Source organism: Carassius gibelio, chromosome B22 (assembly GCF_023724105.1).
Source record: "Carassius gibelio isolate Cgi1373 ecotype wild population from Czech Republic chromosome B22, carGib1.2-hapl.c, whole genome shotgun sequence".
Taxonomy (NCBI): domain Eukaryota; kingdom Metazoa; phylum Chordata; class Actinopteri; order Cypriniformes; family Cyprinidae; genus Carassius; species Carassius gibelio.
Window position 1 is genome coordinate 8,626,113 of NC_068417.1, and position 22,502 is coordinate 8,648,614.

A 22,502-nucleotide genomic window follows, 5' to 3' on the forward strand; every position below is an offset into this window, starting at 1 on the left:
AAAATAAATGCTAACTGTGCTATTGTTAGCTAAACTACAAGCTAACAAAAGCAGCTAAGTATATAAAAACATTATTTAAGAGGAAAATAATAAAAGGGGGGGAAAAGTATGTTAAACAACAAGCTAACAACTTAATTAACAATTTAAGTATTTGCTATTAGCTACTTAAGGTAAGTAGTTAACTGCATTAAAATCAGCTAGCTATATGCTAAAAACATACATATAGCAATGCAAGTGTAAAACCACCTGAAAAGGTGAAGTACCTAAACTTCATGCTAACAAAAATCTGGTAAATACGCTATTAGAAAGAAAATTTAGTTAGGTGCTAACTACAAGCTAACAAAAGAGCTAACTATTTGCAATCGGAAACTGTAATTTAAGAAAGAAAAAAAATTAAAATGTGAAATAATTAGCTTAACAAGCTAACCTGCTAACCAGTCTTTATTAGCTATTAAAGATGTAATTAGATGCAAAAGGGAAGTAGTTAACTACAACAAAAGCCAATTAAAATCAAGCTAGCTCTATGCTATTCAAAATTATGGAGTTTAAGGGGAAAAACATTGTTAGCTATACTACAAGCTAAACTACAAAAATCATCTAATTGTCATTAGAAATAATGCTAGTTACACAAGGTAACAAAAAGTTAGCAACAGCAGTTCGCGTGAAAGTCGTCAGCTGTATAATGAGCTAACAAGAAGTAGATAAAATTAGATTTGTGTATACACAATTTTTCCCAAACTGCAAACTTCTCGTGTGCATTTGGCTGTAGTTTACGAACCAGACAGAGTTGTCTGCTTTGAAAAACATGCAGTGTGAACTCGATATTAGCTGCGTGACTTTTTTTTATTTAGCTAGTCCTGCTCCCGAACACTGAAGTAATGTCAAACAAAGACTTTGAAAACATAATTATGGCTTTTCAACATGATTCCTTCAACCATACACCACAGGCTAAGTGCAAAATATAAGCTAATGCTAGGCACTTCGCCATAGCACCTTCTTTATCTTTATCAAATCATCTTTCTCGCTCTCATGATGACGTGCTGTGATCAGGTGAGGCTAGGCAGAATGTTCTGGCCCCTCACATCCAACATAACACCTCGAATCCATCAAAACACGGCAGAAAAGGGGAAAATAATGCTCCCGACCCCTTTCCATTAGCTAACAGAAGGCTCCTTTGAAACTGCAGCTTGCAGAGACTTCTCTTCATACTCATAATTTACAGTCAGGCTAGCCTTTTAGAAAAGTTATTAGCTACACTATAAGCTACTGCAAAAATCTGCTAACTACATAGAAGATATAAAAAATGCTAATATCTGTGTATGTTATGGTTTTGAAAACCCACACGTGACTAATGTTACTTAAAAAATGCAGATAAATTTAGTTAATTGCCATTTTTGTTGTGCTTATTTTAGCTAATTAGTCCTATTAAGACGTATAACAGTACACATATTCGTAAAGATATAGTATTTAGCGTTATATCAAACAAATAAAGCATTGTTTTAACCACGGCACAAGTGGAAGTCCATTGGAAACTTCCAGTTTGATATTTTTATTTTAATAAAATAGTTGTCAGGATATTTAAACAATAAATGCCGTTTTAATGCTCTTTGATATGTTGTGACAGATTGCTGTATAAATGCCTCAGTTTAAACATCAACGTGATCATTCCTTCCTCTTTACTACTAGTTTTAACATGAAATAATCATGTATGAACATCTCATGCCTCATTTAATCCCTCAATCTGTGTTTCAATTGTGGAAAGACGTCAATAAAACAGCTTGAAAACAAAATGGCACATAGAATTTAATTTACCTTCAGGCAAGTCCACAAGCAAAAAAAATGAAGTGTCCACAGCTCGTTAGTTAGCAGCGAATTTAAGTGTAGAGTAGAAAATTTGCGAAATATTAGACTACATACTCATTATATTTTACTTTACCTGTTAGTGATGTCTTAATTGTGTAATGTATGTTTAAATAAAGTTATGACCGCCTCTGTCTAAATAAATACATTTCAACAAATAGAAATGTTATAATTTAGAAGCCAATTTAGCTAAAAATTGCATTATGCTCAGTAGTATACATGTTTGCATACAGTTTTTTAAAAATTGTGTTCATGGGGGTAAATATTGCGTTATTGGGGGCGCTTCAACCCGTGGACATGAAAAACAATCTGTGGCAACAGTGTTAAAGTAGGAAAATTGGGATAATTGGGGACTGAGCAACACTGATCTGAAAGTATGTGCTGGAGATTTACTATTTATCACAGGAGCGGCTTTACTGACCAGGGGAGCATTTCCCAAAAAGCAGTTAGCAACTTTTTGGTTGCCGTACAATTTCCGATTGTCAACCAACTAAGTTGCTAACAGGTTAGCAACTATGCTTTTGGGAAACGCACCCCAGATGTGCATGAAAAAATTACATTTTTTGCACAGCCCTACTTATAGTAACGTAATAGGGTAAGTAATATGGACTGGTTAGCGTGGACCATCTTGGAATATTCTCCAACTACACCATCTGGTTCCATAAAGCATCTTTCTCCATCAACAACTGTTCAAAAGTAACCGAGCATTCTAAATAATTACATTTCCTGCAAGGAACATCGACATAAATCTTCATCATATTATAGTAGATGTATCACCAGTGGCAGATCTTAAAAGTGAACCCTGTCTGTTGCATCCCGGATAGTCAGATTGTGTACATCTTGCACCACTGAATGAGTGGGAATGCTAACAGACAGCTTTCTCCAGGTATTATAGACCTCCCTGTGAAAAACACACTCGAATATAGCCTGAAGACATCCAGAAGATGTACTGCTCCAAACTACACCGAAAGAGAAGAATGAGCTTTTTCCTCACAGGCACAGACTGTCAATAGCTGAGACTTTCTCACTCTCTCTCTCTCTTAAGAGTGCCAGGAGGGCTGCTATCCATCAAACCCTGCAATTGTACAACACAGAGAACGAGTGAAAATGCAACATGATGTATGACCCTGTGTCTGGTCACTTCTTAAAGACCAAACATCACCCTGTCAAAGCAGTAGAGTGTTTTGTAGTTGCAGCGAAAGTGCCCGCATTGTGCACCAGAAAACCTGGACCAAGCCTCTAATAGACTAAAACCTCCTCATTGGTTTTGTCAGTCAAATCCATAAAGGTCACAACAAGAGGTCAAGAACAGGAAACAGACCTAGATGGAGTTACCGATAGTTGTTATTTCAAACAAACAATGCATCAACTCGACGCTTCCGACTCCCTGTTAATTTCAAGAGGTTGTTCTTCTTTTCACGATGACTGATTATGTTGTTTGAGCTTGTTAATTAGAGGATGACCCACAGTGTAATTACTTCACGTCGCTTTTACTTGGGGAATAGATGCGACTGCACCATCCCTGAGCTTGTGCTCCAGCTGTGTTCCTGTGAAATCCACTGATGAGGAACTTCAACATATGGAAGCATCCCAAAGTGTACTGTGTGATCTTTCATTAGCGCCCGTGCTTGTTCGTAACTATAATCAGGGCAATTTGCTACTTTTCAGAACACCGGTGCTCAGTTTAGTGAGTAAACCTTATCCCTGTTCAGATTTTTTTCTTCAGGAACCAGGAACTGTTTTCATTCACCTTCACACTAATGCACATCTATGACCGCAAATCAATGGGGCTTGAATTAAGAATCCCCTCGAGGCGTCATTGCATTTGGAACACAACGAAGAGAAAAGTGCAATCGGCCTTTAAGACCGCAGGAATTACACTGACCACAGCGAGCTTCGATAAGAGGAAGGTGAGGAAGATTTATTGCACCGTAGTACCACTGCTTGCTTTGCTTGTGAAGGTTTGGGATTAGCTTGGGGCGTCTTACTGGGGGTTTGGTGGGCGTCTAGAGACTCCACCGTTGAGTCCAATCCATCGCTCTGACTGATGGATGGCGCCGTTGTGTGCACCTGAAACCTGTCACAACAAGGGTAACAATGTCACCACCTGCATATTTCACAGCAGCATTAAACCCCCAATGACCTTGGTCTAAAACAAGGGAGGGGGTGTAACCTGAAGCGTGTGTGGACTCTGGGCCAATTCATATGACTTTTAAAATGTCCCCTACCAATGGTACTATAAGATGGCGCATCTTTTTTCTTGCATTCTTTGCCTTTTATCCTTGTTAAAAAAAAAATCTTAAGCCAGCCTAAACTATTCAGCTGATCTTAGCCAATTTAAAGATGGTCTAGATGGACCCCAAGTCTTGTTACACTTCTAAAAGTAGCATGAAAATTTAACCAGGCTGAAGGACCAGCAAAGCAGTTCATCTAGATGGTCTCCTAGCCTGATCACTCCAAAAACACTCTAACAAAATCAGACCAGAATTGAAGGAACAGCAAACCCGTTTAGGCTAGTCTACATGGTCCCCCAGCCTGGTCGCTCCAAAACCCTGCTAAAACTAACAAATCAGACCATGCAAAAGGACCATCAAACCAGTTTCGGCTGGTCTAGATGGTCTCTCTGCCTGATCACTCCAAAAGATCTATAATATTACCAAAACAGACCAGACTGAAGGACCAGCAAACCAATTTAGGTGGGTCTAAATGGTCTCCCAGCCTGATTGCTGCAAAATACCTCTAAAACTAGCAAATCAGAACAGCATCAACAGTCAACTAACCAGTTTAGACTGGTCTACATGTTCTTGCAGTCAAACTGCTCCAAAAGCCACATAAGACTAGCAAATCAGACCAGAGTGAAAGACCAGAAAACCATTTTATGCTGCTCTAAATGGTCTCCCAGTCTTGTTAGCTGCTGTTAAGTTGGCCAGACAACTGGTCTGCCAACCTGACCTCCCCAAAACCCCTCTAAAACTAGAAAATTAGACCAGGCTGAACCTGTTTTTATAACAAGTTAAGTAATGATGTGAATGCGTTTATTTAAAAAATCTTATGGTTTGCTACTTTCACATGCAACTATTGTAAAAGGCCACTTGGATACAGTGAATTAGTGTAAAAAAATATGTATTTCTGTTGTCAAATATACCGTTTTAAAATGCATTAGATGGACAAGCTGAGCTTTGACATCAGGGTAAGAAGTTTGTCTTGTAACTTATTCCTGTCTATTTAATAATATCTGCAGAATATGTTTAGGCCACAGACGTAATTGAATATATTTGGATTACTCGCAGGGAAATGGAACAATCTGCAATTCTTTCTGATCATAGTGGCTAAAACATCCCGGCCCAGAATCGATACGAGCGTCATACAGCAGCAATCAGAAAAGCACTTTACCCTGCACTTGTGCTTGTGCCCCATGAATGGAATTATTGATCTACACCAAAGATCATCGACACAGTGACCAACCCAACACTCGACTAACTGCAGCGCTTGCATACAGTACACGAACGGTCAAGTGAAGGACAGACGCAAGCTGCACGTCTGTGGAAAAGAAAACAAAAACATAAATGAGATTGTTTCTACTATACAGCAAAGAAATTAAATAGAGAGCTAATTGAAATGTGTGTCTCCTGCTTAGATGGCTCCCCTGAGAAAAAAAAGACCCCAGTAATCTCGCACATATCTCATCAGTATCTCAGAAGAGACGTCAACAAAGTGTTCAGCTATACAACAAATAGTCTGCAATCAAAAGTACTCAAACATTTCAATTGACTAATTTCTGCCTCTACGAGTTTTTGGAGAAACGTCTGAGACAAATCTACTGAGAAATATCAAATGTATTAAAGTCAGCACTCGCAAGTAAATTTCCTTCGTGTGGTTTTGTATTTCCAATGTTTTTTAATTAAAGGGTTTTACAGATATATTTTTTAAAATATGCAATTATTGATAAACATACTATTTTAATAAATGAAAAATAAAATAATTGTAAAATAAAAATGTATTTAAATGTAATCTTCAAATGAATTCATCAATTAAATCATTTAACATTTAAAAAAGATTTAATGTTGATTTTTCTTTGCAACAAGGAGTAAAAGCCACATCAATTATTAAAACTATATAAATAAATTTAAAAAAGAAATAACAGCTATAAACTAACATCAATTATGTTCTGATGGGTTTTGATTTGTACATTTTGCAACAGACAAATTACTTGTTGCATGGTGCCTGATGAGAATGTAGTGTCCTGAGCTTTGAAAGAGCAAGGTAATGTTCCTCCAGGTGGTCACAGTGACCTTGAGGGAATCTTCTAGAAAGCTCCCGGGCCATGAGAGATGGCAGATCAGCTTGAAGACACTAAAAGCAGCTAAAGCCGCTGGAGTGGGTTTGATGTACAGCCGGTTGTTTGATGGGGGAGCTCAGAATGGATTGCCTTGCGGCTTTTATAAACAACCGTAAATTAGGACAAATTTGTCAAACGAGAAGAGACACAGTGAGTATGGAGTCAAGGCTCGGAGCAGCACAAATAAAAGCGTATCACAACATCTCATCCATTACGCTGTCAGACTAGCGCCACGGGCGGCGTCTCATGACAATATGCAGATATACGGCTCACGATAACAGGACTGCTGATTTACTGTGACCACAGAGCTGCTGACGAACACCTGCTTTACACAAACAACAACATCTCCACATCGGAGAAACCTCTGTGATTTGACAGAAATGTCACAATTGCCTTGTGACCCTGACATTGAGCTGTTTAGTGGCTCATTATTGTAATATGATTAAAGCAAAACTAGAATTTATGTTGCTAAGTGGTTCCGTAGATGCTCTTAGAGTTGCTATGCTATGTGTTTGTTACTAAGCTGTTGCTAGGTTTTGAAGAATTTCTGTAATTTACCAAGGTGTTGCTAGGTGTAGGAAGAGTTTCTGTGCTGTTACTAGAGTGTTGCTAGGTAGGGTGTTTCTAGGGTTTGAAGAGTTTATATGCTGTTACTAGGTTGTTGCTAGGTGTTGAAAGAGTTTCTGTGCTGTTACTAAGGTGTTGCTAGGTGTTTAAAGAGTTTATGTTCTTTTACTAAGGTGTTGCTAGGTATTTAAAGAGTTTCTGTGTTGTTACTAGAGTGTTGCTAGGTGTTTAAAGAGTTTATGTGCTGTTACTAGGGTGTTGCTAGGTGTTTAAAGAGTTTATGTGCTGTTACTAGGGTGTTGCTAGGTATTTCAAGAGTTTCTGTGTTGTTACTAGAGTGTTGCTAGGTGTTTAAAGAGTGTATGTGCTGTTACTAGGTTGTTGCTAGGTGTTTAAAGAGTTTCTGTGTTGTTACTAGCGTGTTGCTAGGTGTTTAAAGAGCCTCTGTGCTATTACTAGTGTTGCTAGGTGTTGAAAGTGTTTATGTGCTGTTACTAGGGTGTTGCTAGGTGTTTAAAGAGTTTATGTGCTGTTACTAAGGTGTTGCTAGGTGTTTAAAAAGTTTCTGTGTTGTTACTAGAGTGTTGCTAGGTGTTGAAAGAGTATATGTGCTGTTACTAGGGTGTTGCTAGGTGTTTAAAGAGTTTCTGTGCTATTACTAGAGTGTTGCTAGGTGTTGAAAGAGTTTCTATGCTGTTACTAGGGTGTTGCTAGGTGTTTAAAGAGTTTCTGTGTTGTTACTAGAGTGTTGCTAGGTGTTGAAAGAGTATTTGTGCTGTTACTAGGGTGTTGCTAGGTGTTTAAAGAGTTTATGTGCTGTTACTAGGGTGTTACTAGGTGTTTAAAGAGTTTATGTGCTGTTACTAGGGTTTTGCTAGGTGTTTGAAGTGTTTCTATACTGTTACTAAGGTGTTGCTAGATGTTTGATGAGTTGCTATGTTGTTACTGTGGTGTTGCTAGGTTGCCCAAGTCCAAAGTCCCCCAAAAGCACCAAAACTGTAACAAACTTAAGGTTGGAGATTTATTTAAACCTGTGCAGTAGCCACAGAACTACTCTGCGTATTTCTCGGCACTCTTGTGTAATACAGTGGGGCCTCATGAATATTCAGCAGGGTTTCTGATGTTGGTAATTGCTCTCCAGAACTGAGGATAAAAACAGTGAAAGCAGGGAACAGGAATGAGATCCAGCCTACAGAGGAACGCTCAGCGGGAGAACAGAACAGACAAACCGGGCCAGTTGTTAATCAGGGACCGTCAAACAAACACTTCAGACTGAAATACACCTGCGATCATCTACTGCATAATTTAGGTTTCGCATCTGCGAGGCTTCTGAAGCTGAGGAATCGCTAGAACGCTTTCGGATTCATTGCACCATCCAATTTCCCCGGTTTTTGATGGGGACTTGTTAAAAAGGAAGGTTCCAGAAGGTTTCTGAACTCCAGCGAGGGAGATGACAAGCCAGTGAGCCCTGAAAGAGAATCAAACTCTAGAGAGATCTGCAAATAGATGAAAGGTGAAAGAGAAGAAGAGAGGAAGTCATGAGAGGAAACCATACGCCAAAGAAGACTGGAGGTGCAAAGTTTATATCCGCCCTCTGAAGCTGTGGCACAAAACAGATGAAATGGATTCACTGAGTAATTAAACATCTACAGCGTCAGTCATGACGTCTGTCGCGCTAGACAGCGAGAAAATAATGCTAAAAATGGCTAAAAACAGGTTCATGAAACAATAACAGACTTTAGGCAGAAAAGAAACGTTATAAAAACATTCAATACGATACACTTTAAGGTAACTTGGTGTTGTTCGTTCACGCAAATACGTCAACAAACTTAGTAAAACTAAGGTTAATATATGGCTCCTACAGCACTAATTTAAAAAAGAAAAAACAATGAATAAAAATAAAAATCATTCAAGTTCATCATGTAGAGCTGAATTTAATCAGCTAAATCACATACAATAAGATGAATGAACGTTTGCTGGAACGCTCTGCTTAACAAAATCAAAAATGTAGCATCAGCGCATGAATTAAACAGCAGCGTTTCCTCTGGAGTGAAGCACGCAGCACTTAGCCGCTAGCAATCAAGCAGCGTGTCTTTGTCACTTCCTCTCTGCCACCAAACGCATTAGCTTGACTGGATCTGATCGTCTCAACATCCTGAGACAGTCACATCGACTAAACTGCTGAAGGCTTTGTTTAGCCCACTGTAATTCATCAAATCTCATTCATTAATGGGATCATATCAAACAAAACCAGATTTTACATGACTCTGCACTCGATCGACCTGAAACTCACAGCTCATTAACATAATACATATCATTACTGTACTGCCAAAAACATGCTATCGGTGAAAAATACACGGTTTAATACAGATAAACCAATTAATAAAGGTTTTATTTTCTTTATTAACAAATACACAATGCATAATATCCTTGAAACTGTAAGTGTTGTGAAATATGTGATTTCTTCAGGGAGGTTTACGAGTGTGCCGTTGACTCTCATCTGGCCCTTTCCCAAATCCCTCTCACAAACACTGAAACCTGAACCAGCGGCCGAATTCCTCACATTCCTCCCGAAACACATTCCCCAGTGAAACCAGCACTTTTAACCTGCGGATAACCTCCACACTTCACTTCAAAATGACTGCTTTTTACGCTTCCAGTTGGTCTAGGGGTTTTTAAGAGAATCCAGAGTTGGTTTTGTACTCGCATTCATTTGTTAATGAAACCAGAGGAAAGATAATCAATACAGTCACATAATCAATGATGTCTGAGGAAATGAAAGCGTCTCTATTAGTGCTTTATCTGTGACTCAGAGCTGACTCATTAGGAGCTAAAGGAGAAAACAGGGTTACAGCACAAACTGAGGTAACAGAAACAGAGGAAGAATCAAGGGTTAATCTAGAAACCTGTGAAAAACATGTACGGATCATATTTCATGACAAACACAAAAGAATACAAACATTCTTTATCATCACTCAATAAATACAAATTCTAAATGTCTACACACACACACACACACACAAAATCAGATATAAACAAAATAACAAATATTACAAATTCATCATATTATGCATCAACAGTAAGTACAGTAAATAATAAATAATATACAAATAAATTATAAAAATTTATAAGAAATAAAATCTCAAATATGAAAAAAAAATGAAAAACTAATATAGACCTATATTACATTAGTTTATTAAATAATATATTAAGCAAATGCTTTTTTAAAATTAATTTATTAATTAATTTTTTTTCACATTATGCATTTCTTCTGTATTTCAATGACAATTTAGAAAATGGGAAAATTTTGCAATAATCAATTAAATAATAAAATACATTTTACAAAAATAATTAAACAGTAAAATGAAATAAAAGAAATAAATAAAATCATAGAAAATAATAAATATAAATAAATATGTGAAAAAAGAAAAAAATGAAAAAGTATAAATAAGTAAACAAACAAACCAACAGATAAATGTGGTATTTCTACATTAAATAGATATGATTTGGAACTGTTTTCATGAAATTCATCCTCTTAACATTTTAATTTCGTCTGGCGGTCGAACCCTGAGCGCGTGCTGAGCGCTGTGTTAAACATCTGTCTGTGAACACAGACGTCTGGAGATCAGACTCAGACGGGGATTGGAAGGAAGCGGAGACGTCAGTGTGAAGCATTATGGGAAGATGAATCTCCCTGATCAATAACAGCTGATGTGCGTCCCACCTGTCATCCACCGCGTCTCCTGACATCTGAAGCTCTTATGAAACGAGTGACAGGAGGTGCTTGAGCTTCACGAATGAGGACAGACAACATCAGGAGGTCAGAGAGGTCAACGCTTTCAACTGTTAGGATTTTATTCATACATATATAAAAGATATATATATATCCAAGTGTTTCTATAAAAATAATTATAAACACAAATTAAAATAATATTAATACTAAATTATTAATCATGTCATTTGTCATGTTTGTCATGAAACTAAAAATGTTAAATAGTACAAATTTTATACATTTACTTAATATAGTTTTTATTACTTGTATACAATGTATAATAAATTATATAAAATTATATACGATATTCAAATTTTATATATACACACACACACATATATATATCTATATATATATAGATATATATAAATAAAAGACTACAATATTGGTATTAATTTATGTATATGAATAACTATAGAAGTATTATTTTTATATTTTTCGTTAAGATGTATACAAATGTAATTGTATGTATTCTATAAATGTATTACTAATATTATTTTACTATATATTAATTATATTTATTTAGCAATATATTAAATATTTAGTAAATAATGTTTTAGATTTGCATGTATTTAAGACATAGATGTTTAAATGATTGAATTTATATTCAATGTATATATTATTTTTCAAATGAAATCTATAATATGTATATAAATAATTTTCTATATATAGATCTAAAACTACTTTTATATTTTTACTGTAATTAAAATGTATTTGCAATTCCTACATATATAAAATATTTATTATATTTAATAATGTATTAAATATTTAATAGATACATATTTTAATGTTTTTATTTTAACTATATAAAATGTTTTATATATAATTTTATTTATTAAAACAATTTTTCTATTTTCATCAAAACTGTAATTTCAGATTTTTTAAATATATTACATATTTATGAATGTATTAAATATTGAATACATATTTTATATAACATGTTTTTATTTAATCAATATAAAATAAATTAATATTTAAAAAAAATTGTTTTACTTTATATATAAATAATCATATACATAAAATTTTTAATACATTGAGTTGAAGATCAATTCAATTGAAGGAACCTATGAGGTGGGACAGCCCAGAAACAAGCTGCTTCTCACGCTAGGTTAGTCTTATGTTAGATAATACTTTATCTAATATCTCCCACAACAAAAACTTGGGATTTGTGCCTGTAATGCTTTAAAGGAGTGAGACACCTAAGCCTTCATCATTGTCCCACCGCATCCCATATGGCATCTGATCGGATTATCCCACAGCAGACCAATAAAGATGTAAAGAGTGCATGAATCTGCCGGAGTCCATTCTGTCTGCTTTCATTCAATTATACATGAGCGCCAATGAATCATTCATGGATATTATGTCAGCAGACGAAAACTGCAGACGACAACGGTGGAGAACAAACGAACACGGTGTTCCTCTGTTTGTCCAGATGCATTAACCTCAGGAGACCTCGACGGGAGGATGATCTCAGCGCTGAAATGTCGAGGTGACCTTTGAGGTTTACACCGAGCACTTAGCGAACGCGGGTCGCTCCGTATCATCCGTCTATCCGTCTCCTACTGACCCAGTGTCCAACTGAGACCCAAACACATTAAACGCAGATGCCTGGCTGGCATCGCTATTGCCCACGGCCTTTCAGTAACATACGCTCTTCGAACGCTGTCAAAACAACACTTAATGTTCGTTTTAGTGCTGGAAAACACATACACAAAAATAAACGTGTGATCCTTGTATGCTGATCTTTCAATGCTTTGTATGGGAAGATGTAACATTTATCAAAATAGTAACTTTTACAGAAGTTAAACTCAAAACGGCAAGTCCCTGCTACACGCGGCGGTATTACCCATTCTGGTTGTCTACCTACTGTACGTTATCGTCCTTTCATTAAAATGCAGCTATTTCCATCTCTAAAACGACTTTGCTTTTCTGATGACATCATCAAGCCCTGGTATTTTTTTTTTTTACTCCACCACCAAGTACTTTTTCTCATTGAAGTTCCTGTTTCATGAAAATAAATCAATATAAATCATAAATGTTTTTTTTAGGAACCTGAATTTGCGTAGTACACCAACTTTTCAGTATGCAAAATTAATATTTGTGCATAAATTGTTGTGCATGGTAAAACAGTACACATATGACCTTATTAAATAATACCAACTTTTTCCACCTCTGAAACGAGTTTCCTTTTATGATGACATCATCAAGACTTCTTTTTTTAACTCCGCCCTCTGAACAACCGGCCATAAACTTTACATACACTTTCGCCCCATCCAATCAACAGCGGATACACAAAGTCAAGTATTTTTGTCACTGAAGATCATTTTTCACAAAAATCTCCTGCTATTTTACAAAGTTAAATGGGTTGAGAACATTAAGGAATCTACATACTTTCCGGTATATATTTTTAACCCCGCCCCTAAAGCCACCTGCCATATACTTTACATATGCTTTCCACCATCCAATCAAATGCAAATAGACAAAATTGAGAATCTTCTTCTCACTGAAGATCCTCTTTTACGAAGAAAAATGGGTTGCGGACATCAGGGAATCTGAATTCACATACTATCAATACTTTACAGTTTGTAAAATTTATATTAGCGCATCAATGATTGTATGCTGTAAAATAGCAATTTTCCAACATACTATTTTTAACAGTACAAAACAAAACAAACTGTTTGCCTTTCTTTGAAATGCAGCTTTTCCCGCCTCCAAAACAACATTCCATTTCTGATGACATCATCAAGCCCTCGTTTTAACCCCGCCCCCTCAAACCATGTGACATACACTTTGCACACACTTTTCACCATCCAATGAACTGCAAAATCTAGAAGATCCTGTTGCATGAATACACATAATTTTACTTTACATTTTACAAAGCAAGATGGGTTTGCAAACATTGTTTCCGGAATCTGAATTTGCATACAACCAATACTTTACAGTATGCAAAATTAATATTAGTACATTAATCATTGTATATTGTGAAATAGTACACGTGCCACATGCTTCTTTAAATGGTTTAAACAATGTTTGCCATTCATAAAAAAAAGAAGAAAAAAAAATTCTAAAACAAATTTCCTTTTCTGATGACATCATCAAGTCCTCGTTTATTTAACTCCACCCCACAAACCACCTGCCATATACATATCCATCCTTTACAATATGCACATTTAATATTAGTGCGTAAATCGTTTTATTCTGTTAAATAGCACATATTCCACATTCTATTTGAAATTCCACACACACAAAATCCGCCGCCTCTTAAATGACCTTCCGTTTCTGATGACATCATGAAGTCCTCATATTATTGACTCCGCCCCCAAGACATATATTTACATACACTTTTTAAAGCACCACCAGCGAAGGACATACTTATTAAAAATATGCAAATCTTTACTCGATTCCCAACCGAGCCCCACCCCCTCAACACACCAGCTCAATAACCGCTGACGCACTTCACCAGGATGATTACTCGTCTCGTTGACCCTCACACTACGGATGAACCGGGATCCACCTGAAGCTGTTTCATTCCCAGATTCCCAACACTCTTTCTCCATCTCGTCTGACACCGCGGCCCATCACTCTTTTATGTGCAGCGGTGCGAGCGCAGGTACACATCAAACCCATTAAAGTGTCGAGCTCCAACACATAAAGGCTGAAGCTTTCCTGGAAATGCTCAGTTCTGCTACGAGCAAGCAGGAGGTCCAAGTGTGGGCTACTGTCAGCTTGTACTAATGTAAAAGCATCCTCTGCAAATAGACTGCAAGCAAACATATAGTCACATACTGCGGCTGCTGTAAAATTGATAAACGCGCTCTGATCTTACGCCAGTATACTTCAACGAGAGAACTTCTCAAACACTTAAAGCGAACAAGCAAAGCAAGCATTTGCATCTTGTAGGGAGTAAGGACAGTGAACACTAGCTGTGTTACAAAACCTAGCCTACATAGGCAGCTGAAACACTGAAAATAAAATAAAAATATTATATAATAATAATACACACAAATTATATAAATTAATATAAAATGAAACCAAAATATAATTAAAGATCATCTAATTGCATTTTAAAAAGTTTTAAATAAAATGTAAAATCTCATTTAAAAAAAAACATAAATCTATGAATAATAATAATAATTTAGATCCTCTACTTGTATAAAAATATTTCTATTTCTATTTCTAAAATAATTCTTATTTCAAAAGTACAATATTAAACAACAAATAAAATGTAAAAGGTATAAATATAAAAAATACTAATAAAATATAAATAAAATATTTTTTATATTTATATTGTCTAAATGTATAAAAACTAAAATAAAAAATCTAGACATTTTGTTTCAAAAGTATATAAATATAAAATAATATAATAAAATGAACAAAATATGTACATAAAATGTTTTAGAATCTCTAATTGTATAAAAAATAAGATAATATTGTTTCTAAGGCACATAAAAATAGAATAAAATCATGATAAATTAAAAATATAAATTAAATAAAATTGCGTAAAACTGCATAAAAGATAAATTAAAATTAAATATTGATCTCTTGTTCCTAAAGTATACAATTAAAATACAAACTAATGTTAAATAACAATAATAAAAATAAATGTTTCCAAAGTATACAAATTGTAGGTTTTTTCTAAAATAATTTGTGGGAAAACAATTGTAATGGTAAATTAATTCTTTAGCATCACAGTCAGAAAACATTAATTGACAAGTTTGCACACTGTCATCAATACAGTCCAAGTTCTGCCTTTTAATTACAACTAGCAAACTAGTTATCATATAGCTAACCAAATATATTAAATATTCTGTCTATTACCAATCAACCTGATGTGGAAGTCTTTGAGAAAAATGACTAAAATCAGTTGCTTTCAATGGAGTCCTGTTTCCGCACAATGCTAAGCTAACATGTGTGAAAATACACAGTGAGTACAAATACTAGCTAAATGGAAGTAAAACATTGAAAATACAACATTTTGAGGCCTGAAGAGCACATAAAAACATACCGCTGTGTGCTAACACATGGATGCTATTATTTAGCATAGCTACGCCTGACAAAACGAGCCGCGTGTGGGTTAACACACACACGTGTGGATGCGTGTGTATCGTTTCACGGCCCATAATCCTCTCTGCCTGGTCATTAAGTGTGTATTTTACAGCCGGTTCTGTCAGGGATTGGAGCAGGAAAGTGCGGCTCTTACAGAGCTCATGAAAAGCGCTCATCCTCATCATCTCCAGCACTTCGGGCTCCTCTGCGACACGCGATCCGTCACGACACAACGAGGGCTGCTGGGATACCAGAGAGAGGTGGTATGGTGCCCCGGAGGGGACAAGGTCGCTTCACTTAGTTTTGTAGTCGCCACGTCATAATAACTCGTGGAAACGTCGTATTACTACAGTATGTCGTGGCCACCACTTCTTATGTTCTCATGCCACCAGTTTAAAGTGTAAACAAACCTGCATGAACAGAGCAACATGGGATCATCAGATGTTTATTCAGTAATATATTAATTAAAAATTAAATAATTGGCTACCAGACTGTATTACATGCAATAGTCAGCATTCAACAGAAGTTTATCATCAATAAATGAATACATTTTTGTAAATAATAGCCTACTGTAAACGCTCGATATGCCAATAAAGCTTTGATTTTGTTGACTGGAATGCAGTTTAAATTGAATATGTGTTTTTTATTTCAGCTAATTTACAGATCATAAATATAAATACTGTAGTGTTTCGTTGAGGAATTAATCATTCATGGAGTTTCGATTGTAAATGAAATCACAACAGGCTCTTTTATCATCACACATGGGCATAAATACACTCATAAAGTCAAAACTTTAATTGTCAGGTGTTTATTTGCTAAATATATGGTAGGCTAGCAAATGCTAGCATAATTATACACAAAACGTTAACTAGGTAAATCGATACACAAGTTGAAAGGGAAAATAAGAATATATAACATAAATATAAATATATGGCCCTAATAAGTTAATGTGATAATAATAATAATCAATAATCAATAACATATACAAATATTAAATTAAATGTTTATTGATAAAAAAAATAATTACTTTATAATTAAAAAATACAAATAAGAGGGATGGATGGATGGAAGGATGGATAGGGAGGGAGGGAATGGATGGAGAGAGAGGGAGGGAGGGAGGGAATGGATGGATAGAGAGGGAGGGAGGGATGGATGAATGGAGAGAGAGGGAGGGAGGGAGGGATGGATGGAGAGAGGGAGGGGGATTGATGGATAGACAGAGGGGGGGGGGGGGATGGATGATGGATAGAGAGAGAGGGATGGATGGATGGATGGATGGATGGATGGATAGAGAGAGAGAGAGAGAGAGAGGGATGGATGGATGGATGGATAGGGAGGGAGGGAATGGATGGAGAGAGAGGGAGGGAGGGATGGATAGATAGAGAGAGAGAGGGGGGGGTGGATGGATTATGGATGGATGGATAGAGAGAGAGAGAGGGATGGATGGATGGATGGATGGATAGAGAGAGAGAGAGGGATGGATGGATGAATAGGGAGGGAGGGAATGGATGGAGAGAGAGGGAGGGAGGGAGGGATGGATGGAGAGAGGGAGAGAGGGAGGGGGATTGATGGATAGACAGAGAGAGAGAAAAAAAGGGGGGTAGATGGATGATGGATAGAGAGAGAGGGATGGATGGATGGATGGATAGAGAGAGAGAGAGAGAGAGAGAGAGAGGGATGGATGGATGGATAGGGAGGGAGGGAATGGATGGAGAGAGAGAGAGGGAGGGATGGAGAGAGGGAGGGGGATGGATGAGAGAGGGAGAGAGGGAGAGGGATGGATGGATAGATAGAGAGAGAGAGGGGGGGGTGGATGGATTATGGATGGATGGATAGAGAGAGAGAGAGAGAGGGATGGATGGATAGAGAGAGAGAGGGAGGGGGATGGATGGATAGATAGAGAGAGAGAGAGAGGGCTGGATGGATGATGGATAGAGAGAGAGAGGAATGGATGGATGGATGGATAGAGAGAGAGAGTGATGGATGGATAGGGAGGGATGGATGGAGAGAGAGGGAGGGAGGGAGGGATAGAAAGAGAGAGATAGAGAGAGGGATGGATGGATGGATAGATACATATATATATAGAGAGAGAGAGGGATGGATGGATGGATGGATAGAGAGAGGGAGAGTGATGGATGGATAGGGAGGGATGGATGGAGAGAGAGAGATAGAGAGAGGGATGGATGGATGGATGGATAGATAGAGAGAGAGAGAGAGGGATGGATGGATGGATAGATACATATATATAGAGAGAGAGAGAGGGATGGATGGATGGATAGAGAGAGGGAGAGTGATGGATGGATAGGGAGGGATGGATGGAGAGAGAGAGAGAGAGAGAGATAGAGAGAGGGATGGATGGATGGATGGATAGGGAGGGAGAGATGGATGGAGAGAGAGAGGGAGGGAGGGATGGATGGATAGATAGAGAGAGAGAGAGAGGGATGGATGGATGGAGAGAGAGAGAGAGGGAGGGAGAGAGGGATGTATAGATGGATGGAGATAGAGAGATGGATGGATGGATGGATAGAGAGAGAGAGAGAGAGAGAGGGATGGATGGATTTTCAGATTTTCTTGTAAAACAATAATTTTGAGGGAAAATAATCATCATTAAATAAATAAATGCTCCTTCCGCTTACTTTTTTAGCAAAATAATATTAAAAGATAATCTTCATTTTAATCAGTTTTCTTAAAATCACAGAAATGTATAATCTGTCAAATCTATGGGTGGAATTTACAGCCTTGTTTTACGTACCACAAAAAATATACATATAAAAATATAAAGGTTAAAAAAAAAGTAATAATGAAAAACTGAAGGACAAATGTAAAATTTAAAGAAACAAATGTAATACAATATGAGCAGAGTAGCTTACAATACGCCATTTACAGCCTTGTTTTATGTATATGAACTTACAGAAAAATAAATATAATTCTAATAGATATACATAAAATGTAGTTTTATTTGATTATATATATCTTCTCTAGTAAAATCCAAATGTTTGTGATAATTACTCGTTCCAGTCAGTCTGGTTGCGTCAGCAGTCTAGGTTTAGCGCCCTAACAAGTGTAGTTAACGTGTAAGTGTGAGATATCAGTGCTAGCGGAGGCTGCTGTAGATATAAGTGGCCTGATCAATCCGTCAGCGCACTAGAGCGATCGCGGCCCGCGGGACTCGCTGCGTAAATAACACAATGTCCATTCATGCAGCAACGACGAGCGCTTTCATACATGAGGAATGACAGCCACTTATCCCACTTCACTGCCGGGAGAACCAGACGCAGCTCAAGAGACCAATCCCACTTCTCCATTCTCCGCCGGCACCCACCCGCACCCTGAGACGCTGAGCTCGCTTCATCAGCCCAATCCAGATACAGCGGGACGCCTTCAGAGAGAGTCTGAGCCAACAAAACCTCCATTTGGACACGCTCCTTAAAACAGAGAGGTTTAGGACTAGTGTCGGTGAGCAAATACATATTTCTGAGGACTAATTTACCATTTTGGAGACAGCAAGGCCATTTACTTTAACTCATGATTTAGAGGCTTTTATCCAAAGTGACTCACGGTGCATTAAGGCTACACATTATTTTACCAGTACGTGTGCTCACAGGGAATTGAACCCATGACCTACAGCACAATGCTCTACCACTGAGCCACAGGAACACTAATGATTACAATAATCTAGAAAAGCATTTATAAAAACAGATGATTTTGGATAATCTGAGCCAATAAAGTCTGAAAGAAATCTCCATTTTGAGAAATAGAAGCCATTTGGATATGAGTTCATTAAAATAGAGAGTAATTTTAATGTAATCCAAACAAAAAACCTTCATTTGGAGACATTTAAATATACATTTCTTAAAACAGAGATTATTTTTTGATAATTTGAGCAAAAAACTAAATAAAAGCAACAGAAACCTCCACCTTTTGAGACAAGAAAGCCATTTAGACGTACATTTATCAAAACAGTAAATGTTTCCTCGTTAGTAAGCGGTAATTCGTCAATGTAATCTGACAAAACCTCCTTTTTTGGGACTTTGAGGACCTTCGAATATATATTTATGAGAATTAAGATGATTTTTGACTTTTAGATTGAGCCAACAAAATCAGGAGAGAAGAAAAACATTGGTTTTGTGATGTCTAAATACATATTTATTAAAACAGAGATGATTTTTTGACTAGTTTGTGAATGACGTCAGATTTACTCCAATAAAAATCTGTCAGAAACTCCATTTTGGGACACTGACGCCATGCAGATTTATTAAAATTGATGATTTTTGACTAGCGTGAGTTAGTACACATGCACAGGACAAGGTAGAAATGAGCCAAAAACCTCCATTTGGAGACCTCGAGGACATTTAGATGCACATTTATCATAGTCTGAGCCAATCAAATCTGACAAGATCCTCCTTTTTGAAGAATTCTGATTCACGTACAAGACGATCTTTGACCAGTGAGAGTGAGTTTGTAGCAATAGAAATGGGCAAAATCTGTCAAAAACCCTCTTGAGAGACATCGAGGACACACACTCATGAATCAAAACCGTGAAACAATCATCCTAATTTATTCCAATCCGTCATAAGGTTTTGATGTAAATCCATAAAGAGGGCGTGGCTTTGAATTACTCCAGTGTCAAGCCTCGTTTCATGCAAATCCAGCACAGGATGCACTGAGGAGCACAGCATGTCCATTACTGTGCAAAAACACCCTGAACTCCCGTCTCACACTGATTCATACACATATATCACATATTCAAGAAGTTAGAACCCATACTCTGTGTTCCCATCAATGTCTGTCAGTTCCAATATCCAGTGCATGCACAATAAAGCCCAATGCATTAATTAACATGCCAATCAGTGCATTAAGATATTCGAAGTGCATGAAAAAAACATGCATTTCTAAAGAAAGCACCCGTTTTGGAGCATGCATTTGGTTTGTAAAATAAGTGATGTTGATCAGTCAATCGTAGGCGCAGTTTTCTCAGTTTCGGGATGCACGCTGTAGCTCTCCAGACTACATGTTGATTTTAATAAGCGAGTCTGCTGTGATTGAGCGCTGCTCGCTTGTTTCCAGCAGGTGGATGGATATTCCTGCACTGGATCTCGGAAGATCAGAGCCGACCGGCATCAGTTTGCGAGTGCGAATCAGATGCATAAGCAGACTTTCATTAGAAACGCGCGTGAAATCCGATACGCGAGGCTGGCACAGCGCGCGCGGTGGCATCAGCTCTCACTTTACACGAGCGGGGATCTGGGCGGGATGACTGTCCCACGGGTGAAGCCGGTGGATAAAAACGCGAAAAGCGGCTGGAAAGTATTGAAACGCGTCAAAAACGAGTTGATTCCTAATGCGCAAAACGCGTGTGGGGCGCAAAGTGCGCGCAGGGCACCACCTTCCCAGAGCGCGTGCAGGTCTTCAGACGCAGAGTGCATCTTTTATCCCCACCCGTTCCGGACATTAGAATAAAGTGATTGACTGCTCTTACCTTGTTTTAAACGAGCGCGTTCCTGTGTTCTCCGTGATTCTGCACGCGCAAAACCTCCTTACATCTTCCTGCGCGCCGCGCCGGGGAATAAAGAACGGTAATAATCCAAGGAGAGAGCAGATCCAAGGCGATAGAGAGAGAGAGAGAGAGAGAGAGAGAGAGAGAGCTCCGGGCGCGGACGGACGGACGGCGGCGAGTAGCGGTTTAAATCCCCCGGATAGCGCTGCGTCTCGCTCGGCGCGTCTGACTTCAAGCTCCGCTCCGGAGAAACCACAGCCGTGCGCGCTGAGGAGAGCTCGAGGGTGACGTCATGGACACGCCCACCCACCGCGCTCTCTCGCTCGCTCTCCCTTTCTCTCTCTCTCTTGCTCGGACTCCGCCCCCGTGTTGGCTCCGCCCTATTCCGTAACGCGCTGGCTGAAGCCACGCCTCTCTTTAAAATCACCTGAAAGGATGAAACGTGGATTTGGAGATGTCTCCAATTTTCATAAAATTTAATTAAATTTTTTTATTATTATTATTTTCTTGTTTGTAAATGTAATTATTCTCAAAAAGCATTGTCTTTGGATAATTATTAATACATTAATACAATGAAATAAAACAAAATGTTTATAAGTACAGTAACAAAATTAATTATTTTTAATTAAAATAAAATATAGTTAATAGTTTATACGATTTAAATAATATTAATATAATTTAAAAAACAATTAAAATGTACTTTTTTTACATCACAGTAATGAGATTGAGATTTGTTTAATTAAAGTAATAAAAGCAGAATTATAATGTAAAGGGAATGTAATGCTACAGTAAATCATATCAACTGATTGTAAACAAAACTGATGATGATAGATTTAACTGTAGATTTCATGTAAGTACTGTTACTACATTAATACATTATTATTATTATTATTATTATTATTGTTATTAGAATCAGCACAGGCAGTTTTAAAATGCTATTTTAAAAATAATTAGCAAAAAAATAAAAATAAATAATAATTAATGAGAATGAGGTTTGATTATAAAAAATAGAATTATAATGTAAATGGACTTAAAATGCTGTTTTTAATGCTAAAAATGCTGCAGTAAATCATATTATTAATTTTAATGCAGTAATAAAAATCATTTCAAATAATGATATAATTATTTAACAATAAATAATGCAATTTATTTGAATAATAATGAAAAAAACAACATAAATTAAGTCTAAAATAAACTAAAAAAATCCAGATTATAATATAAAAGGAATATAAAAATGCTACTTTAATTTAAATGCTTCAAATTAATAGTAAATATATATATATATATATATATATATATATATATATATATATATATATATATATATATTTAATAGCACACTATATGTCATTTTTGTTTTTGTTTTTTTCGTTATTAGGGTGAAACATGACCCTTTGTCTATTTTCTCTAGTCATGTAGCA

The 22,502-nt window shown here is 36.9% G+C and overlaps 1 protein-coding gene across 14 annotated transcripts in view; it reads right to left on the reverse strand.

Annotated features, from left to right (window-relative positions):
- Nucleotides 1–21,292, reverse strand: part of LOC127987450 (receptor-type tyrosine-protein phosphatase S) — a 190,140-nt gene extending 168,848 nt beyond the window's left edge. For 7 of the 14 annotated variants that reach the window (XM_052589793.1, XM_052589792.1, XM_052589791.1 and 4 more), the window contains exon 1: nt 21,064–21,291. The gene's annotated coding sequence lies outside the window, so the exon portion shown is untranslated. Of the gene's footprint in view, nt 1–21,063 lie in introns of all 14 variants that reach the window. The other 7 variants (XM_052589784.1, XM_052589783.1, XM_052589787.1 and 4 more) reach the window with 3 other exon arrangements.
- Nucleotides 21,293–22,502: the final 1,210 nt, after the last annotated feature.